This window comes from Rhinopithecus bieti, unplaced genomic scaffold, assembly GCF_001698545.2.
Source record: "Rhinopithecus bieti isolate Rb0 unplaced genomic scaffold, ASM169854v2 scaffold_1934, whole genome shotgun sequence".
NCBI classification, from domain to species: domain Eukaryota; kingdom Metazoa; phylum Chordata; class Mammalia; order Primates; family Cercopithecidae; genus Rhinopithecus; species Rhinopithecus bieti.
In genome coordinates this window covers 883850-894116 of record NW_016803660.1, presented here as the reverse complement: position 1 = coordinate 894116, position 10267 = coordinate 883850, and the positions used below count along the sequence as shown (strand labels likewise).

The 10267-nt window shown below is 33.1% G+C and overlaps 1 long non-coding RNA gene across 1 annotated transcript in view; it reads right to left on the bottom strand.

Moving 5' to 3' along the window:
• Positions 1 to 321: 321 nt before the first annotated feature.
• LOC108544562 (uncharacterized) overlaps positions 322 to 10267 on the bottom strand; it is an 11248-nt gene continuing 1302 nt past the window's right edge. Inside the window, exons 2-3 of the long non-coding RNA XR_001889884.1 lie at positions 3035 to 3133; positions 322 to 393 (exon numbers count right to left, since the gene is read on the bottom strand). This is a non-coding gene — a long non-coding RNA (uncharacterized LOC108544562). The remainder of the gene's footprint in view (positions 394 to 3034; positions 3134 to 10267) is intronic.

Sequence of the window (10267 nt, the reverse complement as noted above, 5' to 3'; positions counted from 1 at the left end):
CCACCATGAAAAACTGATCATAATCTAGTGTCCTTGCTTAAAATATAGTGGATTTACACGTTTCTAGCAACTTCTTTAAAAAACCTGTAATCACAAGGCCACTTGCAATTATGAGCTATAACAGAGGCTGATGATTTTTCATAATTACCCATACTTTCCTTTAGTTACTAAGGGGTCTAGTAACTGAATGTTAGATGCTAGAAAGTTTATTTCTTGAATCTCTTTTTAGTTGTGTTTGGACATGCTATTAATTACAGCAGACAAAATGAAAATGACAGTGATGTATGTACTCCAAGGCAGATATTTATAAGATAATTGCTTGTTTTCTACTTCCTCTCCTCTCTCTTTGATACAGGTTGAAATGGGAACTTGATGGTAGGAACAGAGTCACACCTGAGAAATGGGAGATAAGCAAGATGAAATGAATCAGAGTTTCTGTTGTGACTAGCCATATAGACTGTATACCTTGGCCAACTGCCACCATGGACTGTTATATAAGAAAGTGACTCAATTCTGTTGTATTTGTACCACTTTATTTTGGGATGTTTTTTGTTACAACCAAATAATAGTGCACTAAGTAATGAGTGATGTAAATGTTAGTTGAATTATGTCGCTGGAAATTACATGTGAAAAATGTGATTCTGATCTCTTGCAAATTAAGGAGTTGATGCCTGCATTGAAAATTATTTTTTGCCAAAATTTTTACTCTGAGGTTTTCCAAGTAACAGAAACACAAGAAATGTAAAGCCTGGAAATTACGAACCTGCTGAAAAGTTAATGTGGATCACTGCTTTAGATGATTTCTTAAATAAAAATACACAGTTTCAAATTAGAGGGTAGAAAGTTTTTAAAAAATAGCAATTAGAGAAGGACAAGGAGTGGTAATGAATTAAATAGGAGGTGATGGTATAATGCCACTATTTAAAATGTTATCCTTAAGTGCACATACAGAGTACCTTCTTGTACAGCAAAGAAGTTAATATTTGAAAAACAAACAAACAAACAAAAGCACCTTCTTCCATAGATGTCTAAAGCTCACTATGAGGCATTATTATTCTGTCTAATGGGGCAGAAGCAAATAATATAAACCTCAGAATAAGTGAATAATTCTAGGCTTAAGAAAACAAATTTGCTGTGTTCACAGTGCATCCCTTGTATAGTTATCACCTTAAATCCATCAAATATATTTTTCTGTGTTTAAGATAATTACTGCACATATAATTATCACCCTGAATTAGTGACACACTGAATTTTAAGGAGAAATTGTCTTAAATTTACTAGTGACATCAAAATTATATAGTTACTAGATGATCACTAGATAGCTAAAAGTGGTCAAATATGTAAATTAAATTGAGAATACAATTTTTAAAGTTTCCCAGGACATAAAGGAAAAATAATAGCACTATATAGAAATTGTTTAAAATGCTTATTGCCAGAATCCATCATGAGTATTCTCAGAGCAATCTGAATTGAATGCCTGTATTAGGATTCAGATTTCAGAGGGATCTTTAGAAAAAGATGATTAGCTAATAATTTAAAAATTAACCACTTCACCAACTGTTTCTCCTTCTCCCCACCCCACACCACACACTCATACAACAAAGAAAGAAAGGGTACGCTTCTCTCATATCCATTAGGTTTGCCATTTATATTTTTTTATTTGTTTAGTTAACCTTATGAAAAAATACAAACATGAAAATTATCTTCAATCTATCTGCTCAATCCTCCCGCTGAGAATCTGAAGTAGATAACTTCCTTACAAGTACCCCAAAGACATTCCTTGTTAAAATATGTGTCTCCAGCTAGAAACACTGTCCAGTAAGACTTCTCATTTTTTACAAACAACAAATACTGTGCATTAGTAAAGGTAGGTGCATTCTCTAAGCTTGGAATCTTTCCTGGAAAGTTATGAGGTGGTAGCAAAAGCTAATGGGGCTGAAGAAGCACTCGTTTCATTTTCATTAGACACTGTGATGATATTTTTCTTTCCTTTGCAGGTGCTTGTTTCCTTGTACTGCAATCATCAACTCCTCAATGTGAATGGTAGTGAACTTAAATTGCATTCTTCACTCACTTCACCACCAAAATATGACACTATATAGCACTAGAGAATTCCTTTGTCTTTGAGCTGTCATCCAGAGCATGAACTGCTCATATCTGCTGTTAATGTGTGGAAAATTGAAACGTCAATGCTTCTATAGCACAGGGCATGGAGGGACTGTGGTAGGGACATTAGAGAGAACTGGAAGAGTTCTGCACTATCTGGTATTTATTTTAAATCTATCTAAACAAAATAGGTAAAACAAATTATATAGTGTTTGGGGATAAAGAGAACATGGAATAAGAATTGGTAAATTCCAGGTATTCCTCCTGCAAAAAGCCCATGCTGGAAAATGAATCCTTTTCTAATACCTCCAGTCTTTTCTTTTATGTCGATAATTATTGGACTAAATATATCTGGGTGTTTTTATGTTGTTGTTGTTGTTGTTTGTTTTAAATACATGTTTGGTAGTGTTTTACATAGCATGTGGATCTGTAAGAGACTTGTGAGAACACAAATATTAACCCTAGCATCAAACTCAATCTTCCCTGGCAGTTATTCTTCTGTGCAATGCTTTTGTGCACACTGATCTGCTTTCTCTTGATCCTGCTTTCAGATACAATATGCATATACTTTTTGACTCAGCACAAAAGGCAGTGACATTGAAAATTTGTAAATGTCGCTCCTCCCAGGCTGAATGAGCTACTTCTTCACTTCCTTCCACATCCTGTCATGCATATTTCTATTGCAATATTGTCACCAAGGGTTGTGATTGTCATGATACTTCTAACTCTCCCTTATTGAATTACAGGTTTCTTTCATTTTTCTAATCTTAAGAAATGAGCCCATGTGTGATGCACCACTGTGTCCTCAACAAGTGTTTATTGAATAATTTAATGAACTACTTACTTTACAGATATTAAATTGAAGCTTATATTGATTAAAGGGCTCATAGTTATTAAATTACTTGCAAAGTCAAAATGTTGCACCTACCTCTTAGGCCAAAGGTCTTGTCATTTCAAATTATGTGCACTCAGAAGCAGTTATTTTTTCTTTCCATTTTCTCAGTGTCATCTCAGCACCTATTTAGAACTAGGAGTATGTTGGAAAAAAAAAAAAAAATTAGCTAGGGACGTTTAGTGCACAAAAAGAAACTGCTTAAGCAAACATTTACATTGTTTTTTTGTCCCTTAATGATTTTCTACAGCAATTATTTGTAAGTCTGCCCTCACTTGCTCTGTCACATCTGTAAGAACCTGTGTGGGGAAAAGAAGTACAAAATACATCTCTCAGTTTAGTGAATAGTAGTCTTTCTAGACAGTGTCGAGGTGGACTTTAACTTTGCCCTCATGATGGAAGAAGCCAGGAAACCTGTGAAATACCTTGAAAGAATTTTTGGTGCCAAAGTCTCAAGGAATTAAAATTTGTCAATTTCTCAATCTTATTTTTTTGTTCTGATTTATAAGAAGATTACAGAGTATGGAACTTAACGTTGTTTACTTATTTATCTTAAGAGTCTTTCTCAAGGTGGACTAATGGGTACATTTATGTTTAACCAGTCGCAAATATCAACTTTACAAATAAAGCAATTACGTTCAGCATGAAATATTTTAGGACAAAAAATAAATATTAAGATTAGTTAGAATATTTATTTATTTTAGATACATAGCAATTGAGGCAGAGACAAAGTAAGCCATTTGACCATAATCGTACTGCTAATTAAGGACTAATAACATTTTAGATTTCTGACTTTAAGCCCAAATTTGTTTGCACTAAATTAGCTCCCTCCATAATTTTATGAAACTAAAATTGTTATTCTTTTAAAAAATGTATTTGAGAAAATCTGAAACTTAATATTGTGTTCATAATATGTCAGTATGGAAAATAGAACTATGATTATGTTCTTGAGTCCGTAAAGTTGGATAAACACAAACTTTTTTAAATATTTTTCAAAAACTAAAATAGAATTTATCAATTTTTTTATCTCTGTGATAACTTTTACTTTTGTCATCTAGTAAATTATGATACCTATGCAATTCTATTTGTAATTTACAAATTTTTTCTGATCTGCCCCATATGCCAAATTGTTTTGTTTTGTTAGTTGTTTTTTTTGTAAAGTCTTATTTCAAGTAAACTGCAGATTACACTTCTTTCTCTAAAACATAAAATCTTTTCATATTAGTTTCAATGTTTTGATACAAATTCAGAGTTCTGTGGAGAGTTAAACTTTAAAAAGGAATTATTCATAATTCTATTGTAAAATATACATTGTATTTTTTACAATTTAGGCAGTGTATTAGATTAGTGGGACTTCCATAACAAAGTATCATAGACTGGGTAGCTTAAACAACAGATACTCATTCTCTCATGGAAGCTGGAAATCTGAATTAGAAGTGTTGGTGGGTTTTTATTTCTTCTGAGACTCTCCTTGAATTGCAAATGCACCTCATCAGTTTGTCTGTCCTCTGTGTGCAGGCATCCTTGGTATCTCTTTGTGTATTCAAATTTTCTCTTCCTGTAAGGATGCCAATGAGATTGGATTGGGTCTACCCCCAGTGGCCTCATTTTAATTTAATCCTTTCTTTAAAAGTTCTATCTCCAAACAGAGACACATTCTAAAGTACATGGGGATAGAGCTTCAACATGTGAATTTTGAAAGGGACTCAATTCATCCCGTAACAGGCAGCTTATATTTCAAACATATTGAAATACACATCTCTGAATGTTATGAAGCCACAATACTGTGGAAAGCTCTCTGGTTTCAAAGTTCTGAGTACTAGACCTATCTTTCTTTAATTGTCTTTGTATATGTCTCGAAATCTTTCTATGGTTTAGTAATCTCACAGTTAAATAAAAAAAAGAGGGGGGCGGGCAAAAGATTGTTAACTTTCTTCTCACTAAAATCAATGACCCATGATTTTTTTAGCATGAAAAGTTCACTTTGATTCCATATTACCTCTGAAATTTCCCATAATATAAAATAATTAAGTTCAAATTTTCAAGGTTTCTAGGCTACCTTTTAAATAAGAATATAATTCTTTCCACTTTGTTGCCTTCAAAGTTTTGCTATCAGGACTGTGTTAAAATGCAAAATGAATTTTAACAGAGCATTGACACTTGCATTGTTAATGTGCCTCCAGGCATGTAATTAGCTGAGAAGTTTAATCTTTTATATTCTAAAGTTTGATCAGAATGCATAAGCTCAGAAAAGCTATAAAGTATTGACCAGCATCTTTGATAACAATATAAAGGAAGTTCTAAGCAGCATTTTGCGTAAATGCAAATGCCCCTTGTTGCTTCTCAATAACTATGTTAAGTATAATAAAATGATTATTTTTTGATTATCAAATAGCAAGAAAGTGTGTAATATGTTTCCTACTTTTGATTTTTTTAGACATTTATTTTTCTTGGGAACACACATGACTCTTTTTGATAAATGATTAATTTATTATATGAATGTTTCATCTTTAACACAGTATATTGCCCATTAAAAGGAGGAAAAGTCTGCTAGGTTAATATGTAAAATATAAATATAATGTAGGCTATTTAAATAAATTAATGTGTTTCTCATTTGTCTATGTTGTGTAAATATTAACACACAAATTTATTTCTTTACCATTCAATAACAGTTATCTGATAGATGAGTTAAGGGGAAGGTGTTATGATTGTGCTGGATACTGGTGATTAATGTTATGGGAACAAAATGAGTAAAGACCAGAAAAATGAACCTCACAGATGAATTGGAAACATATAAAAATAGGGTAACCATATCAGTCAGTAGGTGAGTTTATTTCATGTGGAGAGTATATACATATATACTCTAATTGTTCATCAGCTGTTTCTTTCATTAGTTTTTGTATTCACTCATTGCCCAACACATCCTAGGTGGTAAGTAAATCTTGTTGATTAGAAGTTGCATGGGCCTAAGAGGAAAATTGGAGAATTCTATAGTGTCTCTGTGTTAGGAGAAAGCTGAAGATTAGTTCTAGTATGGTTATATTCATCTAGAAGAGGTAACTTTGGAAGTTTATCAACATATGAAGTATGTTTCATACTTCTCCTAGTGGTAGCAGAAGTATGAAAGACCATTCTTGTGGCTGAGATTGTCCTGATATTTGTATTTTTAAAAAAATTACAGTGGCAGTTAATTTATACCAAGTGCTCTTCAAATAGCAGCAATCCATGTATTGATAAGATAATACAATCACCATACAAAAGAAGTTATTTTGCCTTAGTTGGGAACAGAAATGGGAATATAAATGAACAGAAGAGATCTCTCCTATTTCTGTGCTTCCATTTGCACTATACTACATGTATGCAGTATTGTATACATACCACTGGGATGGTGAAGCGCTCACTCAATATGTATGATTTCATGTTTCTCTGTGATTATAGTCTTCTCATTTGGTATTTTGTAAACTTTTTGTGATATGACTTCATATGAGATTAGGGCTTCATATGAGATGAGAAAGATAGATAGGTGTTTATATTGTGCTCCATCTGAGGCAAACAATTTGTAAAGCATGGCATTTGTGAGAATCACATGTGTTTGAGAGTTACAGAACATGTAAACATGTATTATTGTAGGAGCCTCCAGTGTAAGTACGAGGGCTGGGATTCCAGGAAGTGTGAATTATGAAGGGTAGAATGAAAGTCAGGAAGGGAGGGATAGGAGGATGAAGAAAAGGAAAATACAGTAGACAATGTTGATCAGTAGAAAAGGGGCAGGATCATATAAAGACATTCTGCCATGATAGGGTGCTTCCATTTTATGCTTAATGAGAGAAAGACTCATTGCAGAAATTTAGTAAGGAAGTGACAATAAAAATCATATGCAAATAAGACTTTTGGCAAATAATTGACGCTTAGATAATATTGAATGGAGAAAGTATAACACTTGAAAATCAGAACTTATTTTGAGAACATCTGAAAACAGCCAACACCACAGTGATTCCAAAATAAGAGTGAACAGAAAAATCATCTAAGCTTGTCTATTAACCATGCCAACTCCAGAGTTCACTTCAGACTTTTAAATTAAATTAACTGGGAATGGTCTTGGGGATTTTTATTTTAGTAAGTACTTTGGGTTACTCTTATATACATATTTTGACAATACTACTTTACTGGCCCCTCTGAATGTAGGTCAGTGGACTAAATTAAGTATGAAGGGAACTGGGTTTAAAACCTGACTCTTCCCTAAGAATAGCAATGACAATAATACACAAGTATATCTGTGCACACTTGCATATGTCTATGGAGGTGTGTTGCCTCGAAACCTTTAACAATGCTATCCTATTTTAGCCTCCCAGAATCCAATGATTAATTCAGGTCAAATATTTTTTTTTTTTTTCCTATTTTAGGAAGGAAACTGAGACTCATAGAAGATAAGTGACTTATTCCAAGTCATACACAAAATAAAAGGCAGAAGAACTACATATATATATATATATATATAACATATAACATATATACAACATGTATACATATATATATAGATATATAAAACATCATAGCACTAGATAGCCTATTTATAGGACACTAGGAAGATCACTTGTTGTTTTTCATTCTCCTAAATAACATGATCAGGTCAGACCCGTGGTTTTCAACTGGGGGTGGTTTTGCCACCAGTGGAACATTTGACAATGTGTTTTGGTTATCATAACTTCAGGAGAGGAAGTGCTACTAACATATAGTGAGTGCTATATGTTGCTTTCTATAGTATTATAGTGAGTACTATAGGGAGTGCTACTAACATACACAGTAGTAGGAATGATGCTAAACAATATATAGCGCACAGCAGATCCCCCAGCAAAAATTATCTGGATCAAAATGTCAACAGTGCTGAGGTTAAAAAATCTTGATTCAGATTAAGTACATCCAGAGGTCTTTTCCAGCTCTAAAATTCAATGACTATCAAGTTGCTTATGCATCTAATACAGCAAATAGGATAAATTTGAGAGGGTCAGTGCAATAGGTATTGAATTTCTCCTTTGTCTAAGTACTCTTGATAGTTTATGATCTTTTAATTTCTTTTTATCCTGATATAACTTTGACTCAGTGTCTGTGACATTTCATCATTTTGTCTCTAAAACATGCTGAAAATATAAAGAAGATATCATGATTCATTGATTTTCTACTATGTGTTAAGCAATTTTCATGTATATTGGATTATTTGATCCTTAAAACAATATTTTCATAGAGACATTATTATTCCCACAGCCACTTTTGTAGTATAGACAGTCTCATAATATTGGTCTTAGAAATAATGACTTGGTTTAATGGGTTTGGTTAAACTGTCTGAACCTCAGCACAAACTCATACTGTTCAGCCTCTTCTCTGTGGTGCAAAATGAGACTTTCAGGGAGAAAGGGAGATCAGTATATGTTTCCTGGGGCTTGACATAAACATAACAGAGAAGCAGAGAAACCTAAAGTACTTAGTTAGGTGCTTTTTTTTTTTTTTTTTTTTTTTTTTTTTTTCCACCATGGGTAACCATCACTAACACACAAAGGACTTACTCTGCAAGTGAGAGAAATCAGTAGACTTAGTTTTTCTTTTTTTAAAACACCAAGTATTTGCAACTCCAGTCTTGTCACTAATTAGCTACATGATTCTGGGAAAGTCAATAACTTTTGTTTCCACATACTTCAACAGTAAGAGGTAAAGGTTAAGTAAAAAATTTCTAGCATCCTTTCCAACTTTATAAAATAAGATTTGCTCTTGTAATCTACTTATTCGGAATTCATTTAAAGAGTCCCATGGTTACTTGGCAATCATCCTTATAGAATGTAGAAGAAAGTGTATGTGTGTGTGTGTGTGTGTGTGGTAGGGGGGTGTTCATTTTAATTACCAGCAAGTGGTAAAGAACTTATTTTATGATTAAAAAAATGTAAATGTGACCTCTGATTTTAAATAAACCTCCATTTTCCAACCTCAATAAAACATTTTCAAACTTTATAATAATAATTTGAGGTAAAAGTCTTTAAGAAGGGCTAGAGATAAAGATTCATATCTCACAGGAAAATAAGGATGTTGACCTGGAATAGAAATGTTTACTTACAATTGACTCTGCCTTATATTTACATTTTTCATAATACTTCAAAATATCTCAACTCTGTTAAGAACAAAGGAGATACAAATAAGTTATTACTTTGTAGAGCCTTCCTAGCCAGTTCCTCTATAAATACTTGCCAGTTCTCTATTTCGTGCTGATATCGTGAATGTACTAATATATGTTTCATTAAAACAGAAAACAAAACAACAAAAAACACTGGAAGGCTGAATTTTAATGCATAATCCAATAGCCCTTATCTTGACTTGCTATTGCTGACTTATTAGAAAGAAGGTATGGATTAGTTGCATTAGTGCCTCCCAAACCTCCAAATCATGTTCCCCTCTGGAACCACAGATTGCAATCTTGTTTGAAAGTAGGGTCTTTGCAGATGTAATTAGTAAAGGATATTGAGGTGATATTATACTGGGTTTATGGTGCACTCTAAAGACAATGAGTGATACATTTATAAAAGGAGAAGAGGACAGGGAAACAGAGAAGAAAGACATGCTATGATGAAGGTAGACAGAGATTGAAGTTATGCTACTATGTGCCAAAGAATGCCCGGGGCCACCAGAAGTTATAAGAGGCGAGAAAAGATACTTCTCTACAGTCTGCAGAGGGAGCATTGTCTTGATAACAGTGATATTTCAGATTTTGATTCTACAGAAGAATGACAGTATGACAAGTATGAGAGAACAAATTTCCTTGTTTTAAACTTCTCAGTTTGCTATACACTGTTATGGAAATCATAGAAAATGAACACAGATTTTGGTATTTGCAAGTGGATTGTTTTTGTATTGAATGATTTGAAATGGAAAGTTCTTTTGAAATCAAGTAATGGGCAGAAGATGCAAAATAGCAGCTCATGATTAAAAAAAAAAAAGTCTAGTTTCCTTTGAAGAGACTGTTGGTGAAAATATGGACATTGTAGGTACCTTTGTTAAGGCTTCAGAAGGAAAGGCAAAACATGTTATTGGGCACTGTTATTAAAAAGAGGATGAACAATAGTAGGTGGAATAGTGTCGCTGCAAAATTCATGTCCAGCCACCCCCAGTTTATGATAGATTTGTTGTGGCATTTACAGAAGGACATGGAAAATTTTTCAGAAGGAATAGTTTCTGAGACCTGTGTTATACAGGGTCAAAAAAAAAAAAAAAAAAAAAAAAAAAAAA